Source organism: Chrysemys picta, chromosome 7, assembly GCF_011386835.1.
Source record: "Chrysemys picta bellii isolate R12L10 chromosome 7, ASM1138683v2, whole genome shotgun sequence".
Taxonomy (NCBI): domain Eukaryota; kingdom Metazoa; phylum Chordata; order Testudines; family Emydidae; genus Chrysemys; species Chrysemys picta.
This window is the reverse complement of record NC_088797.1, coordinates 47,512,671-47,539,906: the sequence shown is the minus strand read 5'-3', so window position 1 is coordinate 47,539,906 and position 27,236 is coordinate 47,512,671. Positions and strand designations below refer to the sequence as shown.

At 44.1% G+C, this 27,236-nt stretch overlaps 1 protein-coding gene and 1 long non-coding RNA gene across 5 annotated transcripts in view; one reads left to right on the top strand and one right to left on the bottom strand.

Annotated features, from left to right (window-relative positions):
* RAD54L2 (RAD54 like 2) overlaps positions 1-23,495 on the bottom strand; it is a 101,885-nt gene extending 78,390 nt beyond the window's left edge. The window contains exons 1-2 of one of the 4 annotated variants that reach the window (XM_065551356.1): positions 23,203-23,491; positions 14,577-14,701 (exon numbers count right to left, since the gene is read on the bottom strand). The gene's annotated coding sequence lies outside the window, so the exon portion shown is untranslated. Of the gene's footprint in view, positions 1-14,576; positions 14,702-23,202 lie in introns of all 4 variants that reach the window. The other 3 variants (XM_008172086.4, XM_042861767.2, XM_005285280.4) reach the window with 3 other exon arrangements.
* On the top strand, positions 22,657-26,992 carry LOC103306368 (uncharacterized). The gene is made up of 4 exons (XR_002889408.3): positions 22,657-23,008; positions 24,297-24,460; positions 24,818-24,923; positions 26,699-26,992. It is a non-coding gene; the product is annotated as an uncharacterized LOC103306368 (long non-coding RNA).
* The last annotated feature ends 244 nt before the right edge of the window (positions 26,993-27,236 follow it).

Sequence of the window (27,236 nt, the reverse complement as noted above, 5' to 3'; positions counted from 1 at the left end):
ACATTCGAGGAGTTTACCGAGGCCAATTACCACGATGTGATAAACCACATCAATGCACTATTCCGCATCTAGGCATGCATGCCTAACCCTCCTCCCCCAAAGAGCCAGCACCGAAAAAATTCCTTCCGTAAAAAAAAAACGCTTACCGGGAACCTGCTCTTCTGTTTGTCCTCCACCAAGTACCGGCCGCTGCGTCTGGCTACCTTCCTCCTGGCTCGAGAAGAGCTCCTGGCTGCATGGCTCCAGGGACTCCGGGGTGTCTCCATCCAGCCCACCACCATCACTCCCCTTTTCCTCCTCCTCCCTCTCCCACACCGGCTCTGAAGTGTCCGTGGTGGTGCTCGGAGTGGAAGTGGGGTTAACCCAAAGTATCGCATCCAGCTCCTTGTAGAATCTGCAGGTCGCGGGGGGAGCACCCGAGCGGCCGTTGGCATCGCGGGCTTTGCGGTAGGCACTCCGCAGCTCCTTGACTTTAATCCTGCACTGCAGGGCGTCCCGGTCATAGCCCCTTTCCATCATGTCCTTTGATACCTTCCCGAAGGTATCGTAATTCCTATGGCTGGAGCGCAGCTGGGACTGGACAGCTTCCTCCCCCCCAAATACTGATGAGGTCCAGCAACTCGCCATTGCTCCATGCTGGGGCTCGCTTGGCACGTGGAAGCATGGTCACCTGGAAAGATTCACTGATAGCACTCCACACCACGCCCGGCTGAGCAAACAGGAAGGGGATTTTTAAAATTCCCGGGAAATGTAAAGGGTCGGTCACATGATTGGTTACCTGAGGCCAGGGCAGTAGAGTTTGAACTGATGACCAGAGTGGCTAGAACAGGCATTGTGGGATACTGCCGAATAATTCTGGAGGCCATTCACAGCGCATTGGGCGGCCACACTGGCGCCGCAGCGCTGCACTCACTATTCCTCTCGGAGAGGTGGAGTACATGCAGCGCTGCAACCAAGGAGATACAGCACTGCAAATGCCTTGCCAGTGTGGACGGGGAGTGAGTTACAGCGCTGCAACTCGCAAGTGTAGCCAAGGCCTTAGAAGACCACCGGACTATGCTCTTCCCAAGCCACTACCCTGGGTGCAGGAAGGACAGATGGAAGAAGAACTATGCAGTAGTGTGGAAGAGTAGGTTATAAGTGATCTTCATTCAACAGCTTTCAAGGGACAACTTTTTTTAAAGTCCATTTAGTGTTTTTGAAAGGTGCTGACAGCCCTAGAGAGTTCTCTTTATCCACAAAGTATAAAATGAGCAGTAGCTATGCAAACGTTCCCACAATACCTCATCTATGTGCCATAATCCTAAATTAGAGAGATCACAAATAGCAAGAGTAGTATCCCAACACTCAGCCTTTGACATCTGCTAAAACAAAGGTCGGAGCGGAATTTCCTGGGCCTATCCCCCTCTTCTCTCCTCTTCCATGAATTATTAATAACTGGATTGAGGTTGCCAAGTTATTCACCCAGTCCACCTAACATTCATCTAACTAAGAATTTTTGGTCATTGTTCACCTGGACTGAATTCAGAGATTTTAATAATAACCATAGCTTTTCTTTTCATGGGAGCTCAGGTATGCTTAACAGTACTCTTCTCTATAAGTAACACCACATTCTATTTCATCCACAGTTTTCTGAAGAAAAAAATATATCAAGATTTCCTAATCGATATTTTCTGTGTCTTTCTCACATCATAAAAGCAGATTTAAAAATAATATTTCATACAAATAGCAGAGACAAATGTCTCCATATCTCATTCTACTAAAATGAGCAGTTCCCTGCCCACCCTTTCTTGGACATAATTTTCAAACTAAGCATTCTTCACAGAGTTATTAAATCTGGTTACTATACAGAAATAAAACTCATACCACCTGTATTGCTTTTAAGAAGAAATAATCTAAGTAAGTAATAAACAAAACAGCACAACAAGTAGGGCTAAAATATCAACAGGAAATAGAAATCTAAAAGGCAGAGAATATATCCTGTATCAGTTTCACAAAATAGATATGATTAGGATTTATGCTATTATTTACAGTCACACCTAAAAACCCCAACTGAGAGGGAGTTTCTATTGTGCTTGATGTTGTCCACACACAGGAGTAAGAGATAGCCCCTACCACAAAGAGTTTCCTACCTAAATAGTCCGCTAATATTTTAGTAGTAATAAAATTATTCTAACAATGAGCCAGAATGGTTCTACAGCAGCCACTTGCCAAGTTATAGTTGTGACAATGTACCCCATAAGGCTTTATGGGGGGGTGCTTATAAATGTATGCACGACATAACTGGAATATGTTTTGTGCTGCCTGTGCCATGTAATACATCTCCGTAAAGGTTATGGTCTACTATATCTATTCATCCTATCTCTACACATACATCATTTTCGACTTGAGGTTAAGAATATGGGCTATATACTTGCTTGGTTTCTAAGTAAGCTTTGGGAGGCATTTGATCAGTTTCTTTAGGAAGGAATTTGCAAGGTTAAGTACCTGATCAGGAAGCACTTGGGGAACAATGCATCTTGGAATGCTCCAATCCACATAAGAAGTCTTCCTGGAGACATACAAGATACCATGTGGACAATGGCTTTGACTGTAAAGACTGAATCATGCAGGGACATGTGACTTGCCCAGGTGACTCCAGAACTCCATCTTGGAGCTGGACTTTGCATAGGAGTGAGGAGGGGGGTCTCCACAAGAGAAAGTCTATTTAAACCCGTGGGAGACCCCCCAATTTTGTCTTCAGCTAGCTAAAGAAGGAGCCTCTCCACCCTCCCCCCAGGATACTTGAAAGAAACTGGAACAAAGGACAGTAACTACAGGGGGTGTGAGTGATTGCTGGACCCAGGCTAAAAGGAGATTAGCCTGTAAAAGGGACCATTCTGGAACTAGTGAGGAACTTATCTGTATTTAGTTTGATTAGACATAGATTTGCACATTTTATTTTATTTTGCTTGGTGACTTACTTTGGTCTGTCTGTTACCACTTAAATCCTATTTTCTGTATTTAATAAAAATCACTTTTTATTTAGTAATTTACTCAGAATATGTATTAATACCTGGGGGAGCAAACAACTGTGCATATCTCTCTATCAGTGTTATAGAGGGTGAACAATTTATGAGTTTGCCCTGCATAAGCTTTAAGCTTTATGCAGGGTAAAACGGATTTATTTGGGTTTAGATCCCATTGGGAGTTGGGCATCTGAGTGCTAAAGACAAGCACACTTCTGTGAGCTGTTTTCAGGTAAACCTGCAGCTTTGGGGCAAGTGATTCAGACCCTGGGTCTGTGCTGGAGCAGACGGGAGTGTCTGGCTCAGCAAGACAGGGTGCTGGAGTCCTGAGCTGGCAGGGAAAACAGAAGCGGGGGTAGTCTTTGCACATCGGGTGGCAGCTCCCAAGGGGGTTTTTGTGATCCAACCAGTCACAATAGTGTTGTGCCCTGCCATGCAGGGAACCCAGTTTGGAACTCTAGTTCTGGTCTCTCCTTACCTTCGCCAGCAAAGGTAGCTTGCTCGGGCGTTGGGAGAAGAGGGGGTTTCTCATGCTGTTCTACAAGTGCTTCCTTGGATAGTTAAGGAGTGAAACTGATGGCTTACAAAGAAAGTCCTTATCCTCACTTGAAAAGATGATCACTGTGGCTACTGAAAGGAAGAGGAGGGGTTAGTTCTGGGATAAGGAGAAGGGCCAAAAGGAAAAAAAAAAAACAGCACTATTCTATATAGTCTATGGGTATGTCTACACTACGAAATTAGGTCGATTTTATAGAAGTCGATTTTTAGAAATCTATTTTATACAGTTGACTGCGTATGTCCACACTAAGCGCAATAAGTCGGCGGAGTGCGTCCTCACTACCATGGCTAGCATCGACTTACGGAGCGGTACACTGTGGGTAGCTATCCCACAGTTCCCGCAGTCTCCACCGCCCACTGCAATTCTGGGTTAAGCTCCCAGTGCCTGATGGGGCAAAAACATTGTTGCAGGTGGTTTTGGGTACATGTCGTCAGTCGCCCCTCCCTCCATGAAAGCAACGGCAGACAATCGTTTTGCGCCTTTTTTCCCCGCGCAGACGCCATACCACGGCAAACGTACAGCTCAGCTCACCGACACCGCTGCTGTTGTGTCCTGGGTGCTGCTGGCAGCAGACGGTGCAATAGGACAGCAAACTATCGTCATCGTCATACACCGCTTCCGCTGCAACTCTGCTTTCCTGCTCTCCTTCAGACGCCATACCACAGCAAGCATGCAGCCCGCTCAGCTCACCGACACCACCGCTGTTGTGTCCTGGGTGCTGTTTGCAGCAGATAGTGCAGTAGGACTGCAAACCATCATCATACACCGCTTCTGCTGCAACTCTGCTCTGCTGATATTGCCTCGACAGCGAATTTCTCCATGTTGTCTATCATGGGCTCCCAGGTCCTCGGGAAATGTGCACGGTGCTAACCGTCATCCTCCACCACTTCCACTGCAACTCTGCTCTCCTGGTGCCAGGAATCCACCTCGCAGGTACTCTCGTTGTTCGGTGTAAATATCTAGTCTCGTGACATCCGTCGTCATCCACCAATTCCGCTGCAACTCTGCTTTCCTGCTCTCCTTCAGACACCATACAGCGGCGAACATGGAGCCCGCTCAGCTCACTGCTGCTGTTGTGAGCATTGTAAACACCTCGTGCGTTATCCTGCAGTATGTGCAGGACCAGAACCTGCAAAAGCAGGCGAGGAGGTGATGACAGCGCGATCACGATAGTGATGAGGACATGGACACAGACTTCTCTCAAAGCACGGGCCCTGGCAATTGGACATCATGGTGGTAATGGGGCAGGTTCATGCCGTGGAACGCCAATTCTGGGCCCGGGAAACAAGCACAGACTATGGGACTGCATAGTGTTGCGGGTCTGGGATGATTCCCAGTGGCTGTGAAACTTTTGCATGCATAAGGGCACTTTCATAGAACTTTGTGACTTGCTTTCCCCTGCCCTGAAGCGCAAGAATACCAAGATGAGAGCAGCCCTCACAATTGAGAAGCGAGTGGTGATAGCCCTCTGGAAATTTGCAACGGCAGACAGCTACCAGTCACTAATCAATTTGGAGTGGGTAAATCTACTGTGGGGGCTGCTGTGATCCAAGTAGCCAATGCAGTCACTGAGCTGCTGCTATCAAGGGTAGTGACTCTGGGAAATGTGCAGCTCATAGAGGATGGCTTTGCTGCAATGGGATTCCCTAACTGTAGTGGGGCGATAGACTGAGTGCATATCCCTATCTTGGGATCGGACCACCTTGGCAGCCAGTACATAAACTGCAAGGGGTACTTTTCAATGGTGCTGCAAGCAGTGGTGGATCACAAGGGACGTTTCACCGACATCAACATGGGATGGCCGAAAAAGGTACATGACACTTGCATCTTCAGGAACTCTGGTCTGTTTGAACAGCTGCAGGAAAGGACTTACTTCCCAGACCACAAAATAACTGTTGGGGACATTGAAATGCCTATAGTTATCCTTGGGGACCCAGCCTACCCCTTAATGTCATGGCTCAAGAAGCCATACACAGGCACCCTGAACAGTAGTCAGGAGCTGTTCAACTATAGGCTTAGGAAGTGCCGAATGGTGGTAGAATGTGCATTTGGACGTTTAAAAGCACGCTGGCGCAGTTTACTGACTTGGTTAGACCTCAGTGAAAGCAATATTCCAACTGTTCTTGCCGCTTGCTGTGTGCTCCACAATATCTGTGAGAGTAAGGGGGAGACGTTTGATGGTGGGGTGGGAGGTTGAGGCAAATCGCCTGGCCGCTGATTACGTGCAGCGAGACACCAGGGCGATTACAAGAGCGCAGCAGGGCGCGCTGAGCATCAGAGAAGCTTTGAAAACCAGTTTCATGACTGGCCAGGCTACGTTGTGACAGTTCTGTTTGTTTCTCCTTGATGAAAACCCGCCCCCTTGGTTCACTCTACTTCCCTGTAAGCGAACTGCCCTCCCCCCTTCAATCACCTCTTGCAAAAGCAATAAAGTCATTATTGTTTCAAAATCATGCATTCTTTATTAATTCATCACACAAAATAGGGGATAATTGCCAAGGTAGCCTGGGAGGGGTGGGGGAGGAGGGAAGCACCGGGTGAGGTGGTGGAGGAGGTGAGGAGGAAAGGACAAGGCCACACTGCACTTCAAAACTTATTGAATGCCAGCCTTCTGTTGCTTGGGCAGTCCTCTGGGGTGGAGTGATTGGGTGCCCGGAGCCCTCACCCCCCTCCCCAACGTTCTTGGGCATCTGGGTGAGGAGGGCAGGCGGTTACACAGGGGCTGCAGCGGCGGTCTGTGCTCCTGCTGCATTTCCTGCAGCTCCACCAGACCCCGGAGCATATTGGTTTGATCCCCCAGCCTCAGCATTGCATCCTGTCTCCTCTCATCACGCTGATACCACCTCTTAGCTCGCTCGTCCCTCCTGTCCTCACGTTCATTTTCTGCTTTCCTGGACTCTGACATTGTTTGCCTCCACGCATTCTGCTGAGCTCTTTCAGTGCGGGAGGACTTCATGAGCTCAGAGAACATTTCATCGCAAGTGCATTTTTTTTGCCTTCTTATCTGCACTAGCTTCTGAGACAGAGATGATGGGGGAGCGTTGAAACATTTGCAGCTGCGGGAGGGAAAAAAAAAAAAAAGAGTAGTATTTAAAAAGACACATTTTAGAGAACAATGGGTAGACTCTTCCATAGCGAACCAAGCTGTTAACATTATATAGCACATATGCTTTCGGTACAAGGTCGCATTTTGACTCTTATATTGAGAGCCTGCCGGTTCGGTGTGAGAGATCACACACGCAGGGCCGGGCAACAAAGTTCGGCTTGCAGGCAGCGATGGCAAGCCACAGTCTTTTGGCTTCTTCAACTTTCATACAATGTGGGAATGGTTTCAAACAGCAGCGCCCTCCTTTCCCATACCAATGGGTTGGCCATTTAAAAGGAGGGGCTGTACTGGCTGCGAATGCATCCCAAGTCTTCAGGGCAAATCAACCATTAAACACGCTTGCTTTTAAACCATGCATTATATTTACAAAGGTACATTCACCAGAGGTGCCTGCTCTGGCTTCATGGTCCGTGAGCCCGGATTGGGAGGGTATTAGCTCCAGGGTGATAAACAGTCTCTGGCTGTCACAGAGTATGGTTTCTCCGCTTGCGTGCTGTGTGCTATCCTCCTCCATCTCCTCATCTTCCTCATCCCCAAAATCCTCATACCTGTTGAGTGAGACTCCCCCTGGCAGGTATCCTCAGACAGTGGTGGGGTAGTGGTGCCCCTCCCCCCCCCCAGAACTGCATGCAGCTCATTGTAGAAGCGGGATGTCGGGGCTCTGACCCGGAGCGGCCATTTGCCTCTTTGACTTTTTGGTAGGCTTGCCTGAGCTCCTTAATTTTCATGCGGCACTCCTGCAGGTCCCTGTTGTAGCTTCTGTCCGTTATGCCCTTAGAGATTTTTTCAAATATTTTGGCATTTCGTCTTTTGGAACAGAGTTCTGATAGCATGGATTCGTCTTCCCCAAACGGCGATCAGATCCAGTACCTCCTGTTCTGTCCACACTGGAGCTCTTTTGCAATTCTGGGACTGCATGGTCACCCGTGCTGATCAGCTCGCCATGTTGGTCAAACAGGAAATGAAATTCAAAAGTTCCCAAGGCTTTTTCCTGTCTGCCTGGCCAGTGCATCTGAGTTGAGAGTGCTGTCCAGAGCGGTCACAATGGAGCACTCTGGGATAGCTCCCGGAGGCCAATACTGTCGAATTGCGTCCACACTACCCCAAATTCGACCCGGCGATGTCGATTTCAGCGCTAATCCCCTCGGGGAGGAGTACAGAAATCGATTTTAAGAGCCCTTTAAGTCGACAAAAATGGCTTCATCGTGTGGACAGGTCCAGGGTTAAATCGATCTAACAGCTAAATTCGACCTAAACTAGTAGCGTAGACCAGGGCTAAGAATGTGAACAATTTGATGCAACAGTTATCTAGGTCCCATTTCTTCTAAAGTAGATATTTACTTTGCTAGAACCCTTTGGGTTACACATCATGGTCCAACAGAGTGGAAGGCCTGAGTTAGTATTACAAGGTATGAAAAGCTGCCAGTGGCTTTTTTTGTTTTGGTAAATAATTTTTATTTTATTTTGTTAATATACAGTGCCAGTTTGCCTCTTCTATCCAAAAAATAGTTAAGTCAAATCACTTCTCAGACATTTGGAAATAAAATGAACATTTACTGGGACCAAAAACTCAGATACTAGTTCACAGCCTGTGGCTCACTAAATAACTCTGATGGGAAACCTTTGGGAGATATTATCAGTGCTAAGTCTATAAGCCCAAGTAGTACAATTAGTGGGGGAAGAAATTTGATTAATAGTGACTTGACCTCACTAATCAAAATGAGTCATACGTGATGTTGCTCCAGGCAAATCACTAAGCATGACAAAAAGGGGCAATGCCAAAGAGAGCTTCTTCCTGTTGTGGTGTTAGAAGAGTTAATAGGGGAAACAGACAGACGATTTTACTATCTAGATTATGGTAGTGAAATGCATAAAACAAACCACAATATATAAAGGGCCTCAATTGCCACTGCTTTCCTTGAAGAACAGCATGTACTGTTTCAGTAACACGGAAGCTTGCAGTTGCTGGCAAAGGAAAATTGTATTGACTATTGTCCCATGAGCGCCGGAATGTAACTGAAGACTTCCAAACTGAAGGTCAATTTCTCCGGGGAATTCTTCTGCAAGGATAACAGGCCCACATGAGGTATTTGGAATTTCACAATACAGACCAGATTCTCCTCTGGTATGTTGAATTTCCCTATGAATACATGGTGTAAGGGGGCCCAATCAATCTTTATTGTAGGCTACTGCCATCTTGTCATCAGATCTTCCTTTAAATTATTTTCCTCTGTTAATAGTATCTGAAGCATACTGAAGTCTAAAAACCTTCAAATTGAATGATTCCATAGTGTCATTTTCAGTCCTGTTGCCTGGAATTCTCAATATCCCTAAGGAAGAAACCTAAAGCTTATCTGGCAGGACCATATAAAAGTTATAATAGGCTTCCTGTCGAAGACAGATGTGGTCGTCATTGTTCCTTTTCCCCAGCACCAAGGAAGCTGGTTTTGCAGAGGGGAAGGGATGGGAGGAGAAAGATTTATTTGGACCCACGTTTTGTATTGCAGGAAGCTTGCCTCCTGTGGTGAGGTGTATTCCATCACATAATACAGAATACATAACCACTCACAATCCTCTACAGCAGAGGCATCAAACTCATTTCATGTAAGAGGCCTGATCTGATACCCTGCCACTTGGCATGGGGCACATTCAGCAAAAGTTATTAAAATAGAAATCACTCACTTTAACCGCAGCATAATTTATATGATTAACATTAGTAAACATTGATTGCTGCCTTTTCAATAGTTGTGCTAATTCAGAGTATTTATCTTTGTGTAACTTTCCTGTGTTATCATATTTCTCGCCATGGTTTGCTTGATAGTATCTTTGAATGTTGTATTATTTTACCACAGCTAACTGTTGTTTACAAATCAGTACATGGGCTTTCCATAAAAGTCCACAATAAATAGAAAATCCTGCATTTCTCTTGAAATTCACAACACTCTTGATCTACCTCTCTCTTCTTATTGCTTGTCTACACTGGCAATGTGGCTTGTGTAGTTGTGGCACAGCTTTCCCAGCGCTCTTAAAAAACCACCTCCATGAGTGGTGTGGCTCCCAGCACTGGGGCACTATCTACATTGGCACATTACAGCGCTGAAACTTGCAGTGCTCAGGAGGGTGTTTTTTCATACTCCTGAGTGAGAAAGTTGCAGTGTTGTAAAGTGCCTGTGTAGACAAGCCCTTCAATAAAGACAGGATCGCCACTTGTCACAAGCTAAAGAAAGAAAGGAAGGAAGAGAAGAAAGAAAGGGAGTCTGCTGGTCTTTCAGCTGCAAAAGGCATTTACCCTTTGAGTTGTTTGCAGTTTCCTTTTCTTTGACTTTCCAGGTTGGGGTATCTATTCTCCAGTCAGCAGGTAAGTGCTCTTCAGTGTCATTTCCCCTCTCCCAGACATACCAGCTTCCACCAGACTCATGCTTCTCTGGAAGCACTTAATTGTGACCAAGAGTTTCTATACCTGTTTTTCTGGATTGCTGCTCAGCAGTCCTGGTTGGTCTTTGAGTACAAACTAATTTTCATTGTGATTCAAACCCACCCTCATGCAGACAGGAGGGGACCATAATGAGTCAACCACAGTCATCCTAATAAAGAAATGAAGGGCTTGTCTACACAGCCCCAGAGTCTGGATTACCAGGGTGTAATCTGTAGAACGCACCAGTGTGTTGCCTTCTAACTCCCCCGCATGCACTAAAGGACTACATCAGTGCACATTAGAAGGCTCTACAGTGCGGAGTTCTACAAATCATGCCCTCATAGTGTAATCTCAGGGGTCATGTAGGCAAGCCAGAAGATTCCTGAGAAGTCCATGGTCCAGATGAAACTGTTCCGTGGGCCAGATCCAGCCCGCAGGCCATATGTTTGACACCCCTGCTCTACACGGTTGACAGCTCCTTGGAAGGTGTTGTTTACAGAGGTACCAATGTATACTTGTGTGAAGCATACCACTTTCATGTTGGTCCTGAGGAGGTCAAGAAGCATTCTAGGTATTACACATAACGTTGTGATGGAGTGGAGAGTTTGAAAAGCAATCTATGTCTGTGGACGGTTTTCGTTAGTAGATGAACAGATGCTTCTACTTTGACATTTTCCATTTACCAGCCAGTCATCTAAATAGAAGATACGATGACTATTTCTCAAACTGATGGGACAGAAGAAATACTAAACGGAAAACCACAACCAATAAAGTGATGCTAATTCCATCAATTAAAGAAACAAAAACAGTAATATGGCTTGATAGTGACAAAGACAGACAGCTTTCAGATGTATAGATATCAAAAGTGCAACAGACATTTGGCTTTGATTCAAAGGTTGATCATTTTCATTAAATTGACCTGAGCTATCTTAGGAAAGAGAACAGTGCTACATTTTCAGAGATTGGGAGAGTCACCCTTTATTTATTATTCGAGAAAAAGAGATGGCTGTCCTGACCCAAAGGTTACATATCTTCTTCAGGAGCACAGTACGGATTGTATTTGTTACTGAGGAAAGACAAGGAAAATCTCACAATTAAACTAGCTATTTTTACTTTAAAGAAAGATAAGACATCATCTTATGGCCTCCTAGTGAGTCTTGCCTGGAGAATCTTAGTTTGCGGTTTCAGATTTGGGGAGAGCCGACACCCTCCTGATGTTAGTATATTTCTATGCACTTCCAGATAGCCAAAAGCTTATATGAAGAAAAAACAAATTAAGCATAAATAGGATCAGTTCTTGAGGCTAAGGGGGAAGGAATATGAATTAAATCTGTAGCTAGTGTTTTCCTTCTGTTAGAAAGAAGAATGATATTCTAGAATCCTTCAGTATTTTATTGAAGATCAACTCAAGTCCCACCCCAACCATGATATTTTGTTACATAATATTCTTTCTGTGTACAATGTAGGTGACACAATATAGTAGTACCACCTACATGAGCACAAGTAATATTTTTAAACTGCCCAGGGCTTAATGTAGCAAAGAAACCTGAGAGATTTCCCCAAACACGGTCTTGACAACAGAAGACAGAACATTTGACCTCTCAAATGTTTTAATTACAGCTGCTGGAGAAAAGTCCTTGTGATGCTGGTCCTCACACTCGGAAGGGCAAAGAAGGGATTTAAAAATCTGCTTCAGGCAGGAGAGAAGAAAATCTGCCCAGCCCTGGAGAAACCAATATGTGCCAGGTCTAGAGAGAGGGCTCTTCAATCGGACCTCATTAAACAGCAGACATAAAGGAGAAGATAAGTTTAAACTGGGCTGATTCCAGTGGGGAAGAAAAACCTTAATCCACACTGACATGAAGCCAACGGTCAGAATGGCAAGGCATTTCCTTTTAACGTGGTCAAGAGGAACTTGCTTTAGTTACCATCCCCTGAAACTAGGGACTTATGCTTAGCACAATGAAGGAAGGGAGAAGAGGCCTACTCTATCCCTCTCCCATCCTCTTTTTTTGTGTTCTTTCCATTCATAAATAACTCTAGTGCCTGACTTTGCTTATGTTATTCCAGGCAGGATTTATTTAATGGAATGTGGTGCACTTTCAATATATTTAAAGGAGGACTGCAGCCAATAAGACTAAAAAATTTAAACTCTAACAGAAAAATCCACAATAGCAGATTTAGGAATACAGAAAATATGAATTATTTGCAGATTTAATAGAGTTTCATGTGTTCTACATCACAGTTAAGCACAACAAAAAACTCAAAGCCCAAGGGAAGAGGAAAGGGCTTGATCTGGCTATAAGTCACCTCATGCCCTCCCAATTCTTGACTAATGCAGAGGCCAGCGATGCCCCTGGCATAACAGACAGCCTTAAAGGGCTGCCTAAATTATGGCAATCTGTCCTTGCAGACCCACCTCCTCCAACAATTAAGCCAACCCCTACTGCAGGACCTTTTGCTGCCTTTCACAAAGATTGTGCCAGGGTGAATTCTCTCCAGACCCTGATCCTGGGCTCTGCCAGTCCTTTTCTGATGCCAATGCAGCATACTAGGGTCACAGAGAAGGAGCGAATCCATCCCCAAATTTGTGTTCTTCTAATTTAAGTACTCCTAAAACAGATTCAGCTAAAGGTGATCACAGAGGGGGCTGAGGGAAAGAACACATTTACTTCCTCCATTATTTGCCCGACTTGCAGTGACAGTAAGGACAAGGTGAAAAATGTGTTTACAATACCTCCCTCCCTTCTTTCCCTTGTGGCCTCTTCTTTGGTGGCAAAATGGTAGAGAGGGAGATAAAAACAAAAGAGAGGGTCCCTTTAAAAAAGAAAATTAGGAGGTGAAATGATAAATATCTTCCTGCAAATCTCTCTTTGGTGAGCCTGTCGGCAGGGGAAACCTGTAGAAAATACCTGGGTATAGAGAAAATAAAATATTTTCCTCCACTTTATGAGCATAAGAACGGCCATAAAGGGTCAGACCAAAGGTCCATCTAGCCCAGTATCCTGTCTTCAGGTGCCCCAGAGGGAATGAACAGAACAGATAATCATCAAGTGTTCCATCCCCGTTGCCCATTCCCAGAGGCTAGGGACACCATCCCTGCCCATTGGGGCTAATAGCTATTGATGGACCTATCCCCCATGAAATAATATCTAAGAGACAAAGGGCAAAAGGGTAGCTCCAGACCTCAGGTGGATAGAGTATTGATGGAAGCAACCTTTAGCTGGTTCCTTACAGAGGGAGAGGCTTTTAACCTTGCCCTCAATGTCGTAGACAGGACACAATGGCAACAGACCTCAGCTAATTTCTTGCAGTTGCCCAGAAATCTGTTAATTTCACTCTGATGCTGCTTGATAAAGCTATGAGCTGACACAAAGACAACATTGCCTCGTTCTACATTTGATTCACATTCACAAGACTACTCAACAGCATAGGGGCTTGCAACAATTTTTCAGTGAAAGATTAAATTCTGCAGAAATGAATTGGCTTAGGCCCCCACACTTTCAATATAAGCCTTCCCACCGACTACTGGTGAGTGGCCTTTGTCAACGTACACACGATTCCTGAGGAAGAGAGGGAGGGTGGGCATTGCAGCTTGTTAAAGAAGTGAGTCAAGGTGGTTGTGATTTTCTCCCATTTCTTCCCAAAAGCCCAACCCCACAAACCACACTGGGGGGGGGGGGGGGGGAGGGAAGAAGGGGAGTCACAAAGGTTTATGAAACCCAAACTAAACGGTTCACTTCATAAGCATAAGTATTCCTCAGGTAGAAAAAGGTACATGCATTGGAAGAAAAGTTTCCAATACTGTAAGTAAAACACCACCACAATAATCAAGTCCCCAGTCTACTAACTAGAGTTTAAGGACAGAAGAGACCATTAGATTATTTAGTCTGAACTCTTGTATACCACAGCCACTAAATTTTACTTAGTTACCCATGTATTGAGCCCAACAACTAGGGTTTGCCTAAATCATGTGTTCCAGAAATGCATTAAGTCTTGATCTGAAGACATTAAGAGACGAAGAATCCACCACTTACTTCACTTAGTAATTTGTTCCAGTGATTAATCACCCTCACTATTAAAAACTGTGCCTAATTTCCAATTTGAAATTGTCTGGCTTTAACTTCCAGTCTTTGGTTCTTATGTCATGTCTTTCTCTGTTAGAATAAAGAGCACATAGGTACCCAGTATATTCTCCCCACGAAAGTACTTATAAACTATAATCAAGTAACCTCTCAATTTTCTTTTTGATAAGTTAAACAAATTGAGCTCTTTTAGTCTCTCACTGTAAGGCATTTTTCTTCAGCCCTTTAATCATTTTTCTGTCTCTCTTCTATACCCTTTCCAGTTTTTCAACACCCTTTTAACAATGTCAGCACCAGAACTGTCTCACCAATTACATTTCCCTATTTCTATTCACCACTCCCGTTTCTACATTCAAGGATTACATTAGCTCTTTTTGCCACAATATCAGCACTAGGAGCTCACGTTCAGTTGCTTGTCCACCAAGATTCCTAAATCCTTTTCAAAGATGCTGCTTTCCAGGATCCAGTCCCCCAGTCTGTAGGTATGGCCTGCACTCCTTGTTCCCAGATGTATAACTTTGCATTTGGCTGTATTAAAACATATTTTGTTTGAATGTTCCTCACTTACCAAGCAACCCAGATGACTGCCCTACCTTCACTGTTCTCTATGACTGCCCTACCTTCACTGTTCATCACTTCACTAATATTTGTGTCATCCACAAATTTTATCAGCAGTGATTTTACATTTACTTCCAGATCATTGATCAAAATGTTGAATAGCATCAGACCTAGTATCAATCCTTGTGGAACCCCATAAGACACATCCCCATTCAATGACAATTCCTCATTGACAACTACTTTTTGAGACCTGTCAGTTAGTCAGCTCTTAATCCATTTAATGAGTGCTTTATTGATACTGTATAGTGCTAATTTTTTAATCAAAATGTTGTGCAGTACAAAGTCTATTAGATTTACACAGTTACCTTTAGCAACCAAATCTATAATCTCATTGAATGAAGTCAAGTTTGACAAAACTTACTTTCCATAAACCATGTTAACTGGCATTAATTATATTTCTATCCTTTAATTCTTTAACAATTGAATCTCATATCAACCATTCCATTATTTTGCCTGAGACTGATGTCAGGCTAACCAGCCTTCAGATAGCTGGGTCACCTGGCTTACCCTTTTGGAATATTTTCACAATATTACTCTCCCAGTTTTCTGAAATTTCCACAATATTCCAAGATATATTAAAAATTAACATCAGTAGCTATAGAGCTCTTCAGCCAACTATTTTAGGACTCTTAGGTACAAGTTATCTGGGCCTCCTGATTTTAAAATGTTTTTGTCTAGTAGATGTTGTTTAAAACCCTCCGTAGTTATTAATGGACTGGAAAATGTGCCATATCACATGCGGCTGACGACATATCCTGCTTCTTTCCAAATACAGAAGAGAAATATGTATTCAACACAATTTTTATGCAGCATTATAACAATTAGATTATTTCCATCTAGTATTACCAATGCTAGGACTGCTCTGGTTTCTAATATACTGAAACTCCTCCTTACTGCCCTTCGCCCTGCCTGTCATGGATTTTTTCCTGATGTCTTTAGCTTTCCTTATAAATTTTCTACACTTCATAACTTCTAATTGATATTGATTGCTATCTACTGCCTCATTTTTTCCCACTTGATAGACACTGCTTTTTATTTCTAATTGCTGCCTTCACCTCACCTCTGAAAAAGAATGGGTTTTTTGCCAAAAGTATCCTTTCTTGATTGTGTAATTGTGGCTTTTTGGCTAGCTAATTTTTCTGCCTAATTTCCTCCCCTCCCCCCAATCATTTCACTCATAGTTTTCCTCTGCTTTGGTAAATTAGCCTTTTGAAGCACCAAGTATAGAATACTCCCATTTATCTGAAACCCTATTATCGAAACGCCAACACAATATCTGAATTCCTTCCTTGTCCCCCAACATGAGATACATGTTGCAGAGGGCAAGGAAGGGATTTGGATAATAAGGAGGTACAGCAAGTAGAGCAGAGACCCTCCCAGCCAGGACTGTGAGGAGGAGGAGGACAAGCCCCTGGCCATGGGGGAGACCACCCTGCTACTGAATGTCTCCTGTGGCAGCACAGGGAGTCCTCTGCAGCTCTGTTGTCACAGGAGGCAGGGAGGGAGATACAGAGGGCTCCTGCATTGCCACAGGGTCACAGACACACGATCCCTGCAGGTGGAAGATGGATGGAAGGCTGCAGTCCTGGCAGGGCAGAACAGAATCCTTGCCAGGTGTGTCTGCTCTGACTGCAGCCTCCTCCTGCCGCACCTTGCGCCTGCAGGGACTGGGTGTCACTGGCCCTGCAGCAGCACAGGGTCCCCTCTGCAGCCCCTGTCATGGCTGTGAGTGGGGCAAAGAAAAGACTCCTGGCCATGACTGAGGAGGAGGAGGAGGAGGAGAACAAGTCCCCACCCAGCTGGTGAATAGCTCTGAGCCTCTCAATTAAATGAACTCCTGGTTATCGGAATAAAATCTGTGTCCCCCATGCTATTCAGATAATCAGGAGGATACTGTATATACACATTACTTGTTGGAACTATCTTATGTTTGCCCATATTGAATGTAATCAGGTCATGATCACTGGTCCCTAGGTAACCACCAACATCCAGTCCAGTGATTAATTCATTTTTATTGATCAGAAAGCGGTCCAAAATAGAGTTACTGTATGTTGGGTGCAATACCTTGTGCGTCAGAAAATCTATAATTTTTTTAAAACTTTTTTTTAAAACTATGACCTTTCTATATATTTGTAACAGACTGACACTAGTCATCACTCCTGGCCTTTGTTAGATAGCCCATATGGGCTGATCCAGCTCCAACTCATGACTGTGGAAAGCTGGATAAGACCCTGATATACCAACCCATTTTTACCAACTTAATCACATTTTCAAGAGGTAGTCTATTTCAGTGTATACTAAACCAGTGCAAATGCACTAGCAACATGCTTACTTGAGGCCAAGATGCTGGTCTGGATTACAGGTCTTTTTAAAAAAAAAATTGATATTTTGAATTTAACTGTCCTGTCTTCTGTCACATCACTTCCACCATTTCTCACTATTTTGATGGACTGTGCCAATCTTCACAAACTGAGATTTTGGGTAGAAACCTGGATCTTTGATTTTAAATACCAGAAGAAAAAGGAACAAACTCAGGATAATGTTACATCAGCCACGTTTCACCTCTTCTGTACTGGACTTAAACTTGACCTTTCTATGTATTTGGAATCAGTCATACTGACTAAGAAACGGAAGGGTTCTATAGATTATATGAATTTATTCTCTTCTTGTGTAGTTCCAGTTCTTTATTAGATCAAGCAAGATTTCCACAGAGATTGTGACTGTAGCAATATTTGCCTGTAATCTGTCAAATTATTACAAAACCTCGTTCAATTTTTTTTTATAAGTTTAGTACCTCCTTTTAGATTCCCTTGTTATGTAAAGCGTGTATTATGTTTTGTGTCTTATGTCCTGATCAAAGTTCTCCTCATATTCAGTGCAAGTTTCAATATACTTATGGTATTTGGATGCAGTTGTAGAGATTTGGGGTTTTTCTACACTTTGCTGCTTTAACTCTGTATAATTAAAGCAACAACAACAACAACAAAATCACAGAGTAGATGCAATTATACTGGTCATTGTATCTTATTTCCATTTAGGAAATGAAATAAGCCATAATTGTGTCTACACTAGGGCTTTTACCAGCAAAGTCATGTGAGCAAAAAAAAGAATCACATCCCTTACTGACAGTTATGCCATTAAAACTTTTTACATGTAGATCGGGCCACAATCTTCCTGTTAGTTCCATTAACCGTTGCTGTGAACTATGGGCATCTTCTCCTATTTTCAACCAATCAAGAGGTTGATGCTAACTGTCGAAGAAATTTTGAACTTCCATCACATGTTTTAGGGCTGCAGTAGATGTTCCTTTTTTTTCCCCCCCTCATCAAATTTTAAATACTGTACTGAACACACAAAATTTTGAATGACTACTCCGAAGAAATACTCCCTTAGCTTCATATCTGAGCAACTGGCAAAGACCTTTTTGTTACAATTTTCTCTACATTCTTGAGGGAATCTTCTACCATTTGCATACAATTATTCAGCAGTTTAAGTAGAACACACATTCCATCCATGGATGCTTGCCACCATTAGAGAGTCCTCTCTCATGTTTGACCAACCATCTTCCATTAATGTCAATGTTGATTCTTCTGGTTCTTCCTTTAACTTTTCCTCTATTTCTTCACTTGCAGCACATAGTGGTGGATGTGCAGGTTTAAGTCTAGGACAAAAATACATATCCAAGACAAAATACTTCAATCACTTCTATGTATTGCTCATGAAGGTGACATTATTAATATAAAAAGATGCAACTTTCTTGTCAAGTTCAAGTTATTTTAATGGCATTACTGCCAACTAATCTTTGACATTTTGAGGCATCAGAGTCACACAAAGACTATTCTGAAGTTGATACTCAGTAGTTGCTAGAAGATCCTAAACAGGATTTGAATTATCACAGCAACATTGCAATGACACCAAAGGCACTGAATATGTCTCACTTGCAGTTTTAAACTCAATGTTCTGCTCTTCCACTTCAATAGACAAAATTGCATTCAATGGCACATTTGATCTGGAAAAGTTTAAAGAAACCAATTTCTGCACTTTTTGAGATGAGCAAAAATCCGTTCTAATTTTCTGCCTAATAATCCTTGAAAATGTTTACATTTCACTTTAGAAAATGTCTCGGTTTTCATTATTTCAGTGCATTCAACTGCGTATTTCCTGACACTTCCTTCAACTTACTGAATCAAATAGATTCATTCAACAGTGTTTAGTAATCAGTAAATGCTAACTGCCTGTACACGGTACTGATCAACAGCTTTTGTACTTTCTAGTTAGGATGAGAAAAAGATGGAATTATTTCAATATACTCCCTACCTCAGTACCTTATTAAGTATTTTTTAGAAAATATGTTACATGCACAAAATATGCAAACTTATTTCTAAACCAAGTTTCAAGATATTGAAGGTGTTTCCCCTCTTTGAGTATTAAATCCATGGCAAGCTTCAAGTTTTTAAAAATTAAACCCTTTTTTGTTGAGTACAAAATAGAGAATCTGAAACATTTCTTAACTCAAAAAAAAAAAGTAATTTCACTAAGTTTTCTACACAGAATTCACATTTAGAATGAGCATAGAAAATTTCCCTGCAGAATTATTTCCCAAAAAGTTATAAACTCCTGAAAGTAGCAAAGTTAAAACTACAGCATAACTTAACTGCATGATTAGAAAGAACTGCATTATAATGTCGTTGATCTGCCACCTATAAATGGTATTTAAAAATATTTATATGTTTAACTTCTGGATTTATAAAGTTTTGCTAAATTTGGTTCCTGGTAACACAACATCTGTGGTCAACAAACTTTCTGTTTTTAAATTTCAGCTCAAATCCTGAAGGAATACTTATTTCAACACCACTCCCCCCCTTACCCTAATGACCCGGCCATATTTAGAATAGTAGGTATTTGAAACAAAGAGTATTTTGGGGCACTCAAAACAAGATAGAGCAAGACAGACAGACTTGCAGGATACGGCACCTAAGCAATGAGAATAAAGGTGAAATTATGGCATAGCAATGGGGAAGGGGCAGACAGTCATTTGTAGGAAATATTGATGAAACACAATACACTCACCCACTCACCATAATAAATTATATATTTTATATGTATATAGAATCCCAAAGGACCCTACAGTGCTTTCAATCTCACCACAAAAATGCAGCCACATCTGGGATGGAACAGAGCCATTTTTTTAAAAGCATACCACCTACATTATGCTATAGTTCAGTATAAAATGTAGTAGCATATTACATCCAAGTGAAATTTCAAGGGGAATTTAGGGAGGCAGAAGTTACACAGTAACTCAGGCTGGAGTCTGGCCAATACACAATAGCTAAATACTCATATTCTTCATTAAAAAGGCTGTAGGATCTTTAAAGATAAGTGGCTCAGGAATGTGGCTCAGTGATTACTGGTGGCACCCCAACCAACAGGACTGGGATATTGGTTCAGTGCTGACTCACACCACATACTAAACCACCAACACCTCTTCTTATAGGAGCACCCGGGTTCTTCCTGGAGAACTCCCATTCAAATCGCAGGGGCCAATAGGGTCAGTACTGTAGCTCTTCATCCTACTTGTTGTTCAATATATTCATTAATGATCTGGAGGATGGCGTGGACGGCACTCTCAGCAAGTTTGCAGATGACACTAAACTGGGAGGAGTGGTAGATATGCTGGAGGGTAGGGATAGGATACAGAGGGACCTAGACAAATTAGAGGATCGGGCCAAAAGAAACCTGATGAGGTTCAACAAGGACAAGTGCAGAGTCCTGCACTTAGGGTGGAAGAATCCCACGAACTGTTACAGACTAGGGACCGAATGGCTAGGAAGCAGTCCTGCAGAAAAGGACTTACGAGTTACAGTGGACGAGAAGCTGGATATGAGTCAACAGTGTGCCCTTGTTGCCAAGAAGGCTAACAGCATTTTGGGCTGTATAAGTAGGGGCATTGCCAGCAGATCGAGGGATGTGATAATTCCCCTCTATTAGACATTGGTGAGGCCTCATCTGGAGTACTGTGTCCAGTTTTGGGCCCCACACTACAAAAAGGATGTGGAAAAATTGGAAAGAGTCCAGCAGAGAGCAACAAAAATGATTAGGGGGCTGGAGCACATGACTTCTGAGGAGAGGCTGAGGGAACTGGGATTGTTTAGTCTGCAGAAGAGAAGAACGAGGGCGGATTTGATAGCTGCTTTCAACTACCTGAAAGGGGGTTCCAAAGAGGATGGATCTAGACTGTTCTCAGTGGTACCCGATGAAAGAATAAGGAGTAATGGTCTCAAGTTGCAGTTGGGGAGGTTTAGGTTGGATATTAGGAAAAACTTTTTCACCAGGAGGGTGGTGAAGCACTGGAATGGGTTACCTAGGGAGGTGGTAGAATCTCCTTCCTTAGAGGTTTTTAAGGTCAGGCTTGACAAATCCCTGGCTGGGATGATTTAGTTGGGAATTGGTCCTGTTTTGAGCAGGGGGTTGGACTAGATGACCTCCTGAGGTCCCTTCCAACCCTGATATTCTATGATTCTACTGTTTTAAAAAATTATAGCTTTACACCTGGGAAATAACTATTAACCACTTAAGATGAAGGGGGGGGAAATGACATTCTGGCCCTCTTCACTGAAGAGTCTTGACAACGTAAACCCCTGCTGGCTTGGTGAGTCTGCAGTCAAGATTGTTAAAATACAACAGCACCAAGGGAGCTTTTTTGTAAACTTTTTTTAAAACAAAAACTTCTATTCTAATAAATGCTTTATAAATCTATGGGAAGACATATTAATGAAATGTATAAGTGTCTCACCGATGTGAGCGTCTATTGTCTTACGTCACAAATAAGAGGCATCAGTGAAAATCAACTGTACATTACTCAACATAAATACGAAATTATGGCTTGGTGAAGAGGAAAATCAAATGAAAAAGTTTCAGCACCACAGAAGGGGGGGGGGGGGGGAGAGATAGCTCGAGTGGTTTGAGCAGTGGCCTGCTAAACCCAGGGTTGTGAGTTCAGTTCTTAAGGGGGCCACTTAGGGATCTGGGGCAAAATCAGTACTTGGTCCTGCTAGTGAAGGCAGGGGGCTGGACTCGATGACCTTTTGGGGTCCCTTCCAGTTCTATGAGATAGGCATACCTCCACATATTTAATAATGAACAGCCTCCAAAACCCATTCACAAATATCACAAAAGGTCCTCACAGTCCATCCAACAATATCACACCAAAATACTGGAAACCCAAGTTGTTGTTTTAAATATCTGTTTACTAATACTACTGAATGTGACTAAAACAACAATATTTAAATTATAAAAATGTTTTACATATAGAAATTGCTAGACTGGATCAGACCCAAGATCCATCTAGACAGGTATCCAAACTCTGACAGCAATCAGTACCAGATGCTTCAAAGGAAAATGTAAGAACCAAACAATAGGTAAATATGGGATACACTGCTCCCCCCCCACACACACACCTTAGATCTCATCTTGATCACTAATAGTTAGAGATTAGCATAAACCTTGAAGCATGAGGTTTAATATCCCTTCCATAATTATTATTGTTATCCATCCTAGCACTTTTTTAATCTTAGTGAGTTTTTGGTCTTAACTACTTGTGGCAATGAATTCCACAGTCTAATTACATGTTCTGTGTAAGAGTATTTCCTTTTTTCAGTTTTGAATTTGCCACCTTTTAATTTCATTGAATGCCCCTTGTTCCTGTGTTATGAGGCAAGGAGAACAAGGAAGCACAATTAATTTCTTACATGCAGATCAGTTTTCTGTTTGAAGAGTCAGAAAGTGTATTCTGTTACATTACTATCCGTTCACCCTTATATAATCTCCTTGGGGCTGTCCCTGTTCATTTAGGAGCAGGAGCCTGATTTCCAAGCTGTTACTTTCCCTGCCTCCAGTACGCACCTCGCCCCGTGTCCAGACTACAGGTCCACATTAAGAGTTCTATTTCCTCTGCTTCCACTTCATTCTGATCGTCCGCAGCTTCTGCCTAACTCAGCGGGGCTTCAACCCACTGCTGGGCTACCAGACCCTTTTCCTGCGGAGGTTCCAGCCCGGCGCACGGCTCTTCATTCCCTGGGAAGCAGGTTTCTCCCCTCCTCCAGTATAATCCCACGGGGCATAATTCACGTTGTCCGGGACCAGACTGCCCATACTTGTGCCGTGCCCCGCCCCCCTCCTCCTCGGACAGTGACACACAACGGGATCCAGTGTCTCCAGGTATTTGTTAGTCCCCAGCCTGCCCCATTACTGATGTACCGCATAAGGCTTGGCCCCCTCTTCCCCAGGGTGGGCGCGGCCTGGGCCTCTCCGGGGGCCTCTCCCCGAGGGCCCTGTTCCCCTGCCGCCAGCCCCGGCGCCTCCATTGTGGCACGTCCCCCGCCCCATGCCTTCAGTGGCAGCGCAGCGCTCACCTCCCCGGCGGGGCTGCGGGCCGGGCCGCGGGGCTCGGCGACTCCTCCCGCTGCAGGTAGCGTGCCGGCCCCCGGAGCGGCTCGGCTCCGCCCGCGCCTCCTCGCTCCTGCCTCGGCTCCGCGCTCAGGCTCTGCTCGGGGTCCGCCTCAGTAAGCGTCCCCCCGGCCAGCGCAGCGAGAGGATCCCCGGGCGGCAACAGGCGCCTCCGCAGCAAAGGTTCCGCGGGGAGGAGAAAGGTTCCCACCTCCCAGGGGGCGGGAGAGCAACAGGGCCGCGGGAGGCAGCAGGAGCCCCCTGGAGGGAGGCGCCTGGTGTTCTGAGGGAAGAATTCCTGCTGGGCCTAGTGTCCCAGCGGGAGCCAGCTGAGACTCCTGCCCCCCTCCACATGGCCACACCCAAACTTTGCCACAGAAGGGGGAGACTTAGCTCAGTAGTTTGAGCATTGGCCTGCTAAACCCAGGGTTATAAATTCAATCCTTGAGGGGGCCATTTAAGGATCTGGAGCAAAAATCTGTCTGGGGATTGGTCCTGCTTTGAGCAGGGGGTTGGACTAGATGACCTCCTGAGGTCCCTTCCCACCCTGATATTCTATGATTCTAAGGGCTGGGTGGCAATCAGGCCTGGAACCAGAGGGCATCACCTACCATGCAGATAAACATCCGTCCCCCATCTTGGACCCACACAGGCCAAACACTTAAATCTCTCTTGGTTGTTTATTAGGAAGTGCTGGCTGCTTGAGTTCACGTTGGACTGCAAGTGCCTATTGCTCAGATCTGGCCTCACACTGCAGGTTCTGAGACAGCAACTGGCTGCATGTGACAATTCAACAGACCTCATGTGCCCTGGGAGCATTGCATTTTGAATATCTCTGCTCTGTAAAAACAATTCACCCCATCACATTAGCTCTGGCTCCACAGCCCCAAAGATGCACTTGACGCCTAATGATAGCTGAGTGGTGGGGTCAAGTTAACCCCTACAATTGCTGAGAGGCAAGACAGAAAGGAAACGCGCTGCCACTATTCAGAACCAATGTCCATTAAGTGCAGGACTGAGAGCAGGAAACTGTGAATTACAACACTTTAATTCCACCTAGGGGCTGGATCTGGTCATGGCAGACTGCTTATTTCTAGCATTACCAATGTTGCCTTACATAGCTCCCATGAACTACTGTGGCTTAGGTGTCTTCACTTCTCTGAAGTACAGAGTCCAGTTGATGGTGCATCCCAGAATTGTCATCCAAATGATGTTCTCTAGGAAGTAAGTATTGCATTTGCATTGAACCAGTGATAAGACTTTATTGTGCTGCTTTGGAGTGTGATTGTAGCAAACAGCCAGGTACTGCTATTATTTAATAAACACCTAGGTGCTTGTGCCTGTAACATATAAACTAGGCCCAAGCTGGAAGACCAAGTAAGCAAGAGTAAGCTCCCTAGGTTTACTATGGGCCATATTGTATAAACTATGCCGTGGGACTGTCTAGTTTGTATCTTGTACAGTACTAAGCTAGGCTTCCACTAAAAGGGAAAAAAAATGACAAAATGAACTGCTTGTTCTGGAAATCAAGTTGGCAGCCTCTCCAATATCAATGTAGCTCAACCTCTTCTTCCTTTACAGAGGTCAGATACATTCCAGAGATGGAGGAGCCAAGGAAGGAGGAAAAGCAGCCTGAGAACAAAGGGCCTCAGACCACAGAAGGGCAGACACAAGAGTGCCTCATAACGTAAGTGGTGTGTCCCAGGAGGTTCTTCAAAAGAATAAATGAGAAGTATTACAAAGAGGCTTTACTCTCTTCCCCGCTAAACACACACAAATCAGAAACAGACCTGTAAAGGATTTATCTCCCATTTTACAGAAATAAGATAAACCCAACATAAAGAAGAATTATGGCCCCTCCCCCCCTGCACAATGAGATGCAGAGTGGAGCAAATAAGTTAAATGAGACAGGAAAGCCCCAAACAGAAAGGATGGTGAGGAGCTATTACATTCACAGTGGAAAAACAATATCACATTTTATACATTTGTTCCTACATTGGCAGATTACTGTATTATGAAGTATGGCCCAGTGGAGGGTTGGCTTTTTCAGGGGGCTATTCTTGTAAAGCATACAGAGATACAGATACTGATTTCTGTAAAGCCACCTAGGGACTGCAGGCAACAGTGCAAGGCTATATCATTCATTACTCTCTCAAAGTACAAAAAGGTGGAAAGCAACTGCCCCATCAGGCTTTCTCCCTACTCACAGCTGCCGAAGCAATATCTTACAGAGTGCTTCATCATAGTCTGATGACAGCAATAGTTGGGAAAGATCTTCCAGAAACAAAGTGTGGGTTTAAGAGAAGGAATCACTGCTTATTTGCTAGTTGTTGTTCAGCCTTTACAGGCAAATATATAAGGAACAAAACCTGGACCTGTATTATAGCAGGGACCTAGCAGTGACTACTATAAGGTTGTGTACCATTTTCCATTCTAAGCTCCTGTTATTGCTTGCTCATGACCTTCACCTTGGGAAGGATGCACTACATATGCATGTGCAGCTGGCTTCACTTTGCAGTGAGCTAATCAGTCACCTAAATTGTAGGCAATGACTTAGCTGGCTACTGGGGAACTGCAAGGAGGAAAGGTGTGGAGAAATTCCCCTTTGTAAGGCTGTAGAACTACCCTGCAGCTGCTACTCCAGCCTAAGTGCTGAAGTAGACTCTGTGGCCCTAGCACACGCAGCCCATGCACATATGAGAGGAGAGGTCCAAAAGATTTGTGTAGCAGTACATTCTTCTCTGGCAGTCTCATGTTCCAACTGCTCACTGTTGTGCAGTGGATCCATGCAGAGATACATTGTTCCATATGTTGGGAACTGAAACTGTACAATGCACTTGCAAAACTTCCCTATTAGTAGCAATATCCCTTAAAGCAGCTCTCGCTCCATCCCAGAGAGCATTCTGGGAGTGTCATCTCTAGGCCAGGGCACTGTTGCAGCATGAGATGAATAGGATAATGAGTTAGCTACCTTATCCATGTGACTACAGGAAGCAGAAGGGAGATCATAGTTGCTGCTGCTTCTGAGTGGAGACAATGTTCTGTCATGCAAGGTTGGGGATTGTGGAGATCAGCAGCTCCAGCAAGGCAAAGAAGCTCTGTTTGGCAGTTGCTATCTCTTCTGTCATTACAAGTACTGTGGCCCTTTCTGATGTCTCTGTGTGCATCCTGTCGAAGTCCTCACACTTCTGTTTGCTACACAAATAAGCCACCACCTCTTGCAGCTCTCTTACCAGCTTCCTGAGAGACTCCACTAACAGACACCTCTCACACCTAGTGGTTCCCCCTGCCTGGCTTTTGCTGGCCTCCAAAGGCAGTTTGCCTGTCTGACAGGGGGAGGCAGAGGAAGAGCTAGCAGTGGTGTTGGCAACATGCCATTTTCCTCCCATGCTGGGTTCTTCCTGTACCTTCAAGCTAAGGAAACAGAAAGCAACACAAGTCTACCTCCTTGCCTCCCTCCAGTGGTGAACATGGAAAATCCCCAGTGGAAGAACAGAAAGAGAAAATGTCAGACTATTTTCAGAAGAGTCAAGCAAGCTGTCTAAACAAAGGGTGCTATTCCATCACTACAAACAGAAGATACAGCTGGAGGAGGGGGAGCAGAAAGGACTTTTGCCTTTCCCAAAGACCTGACCAAACCCGAAGACTCTCGGCAGTGGTGAGAACTCCAAAGGGGGATGGCATTTATTGTTTGTTTTGCCTAGATCCATAACTCTCCTGTGCTGTCTAAGAATTAAATATATGTGTTTAAGAAGTTCCTTTGCAAAGTTTGCATTCCTTGCTTTAACTGCCACATGGTCCTCAATGGATTAGGTGACCACAGCTAGATGGGACTCTGGGAGAATGTGCACAGAACTGGAAAGATTTGGGAGCTTTGGGGCCTACAGCAGTTCAACTACAGAGTCCTGCATCCTAGGAAGAGGGTCACACAAAATAGAAGTAATAATAATGCTTTTGGAGCCCTGCAGTTGGAAGCAGTGATTGACTCTGCCTAGACCCC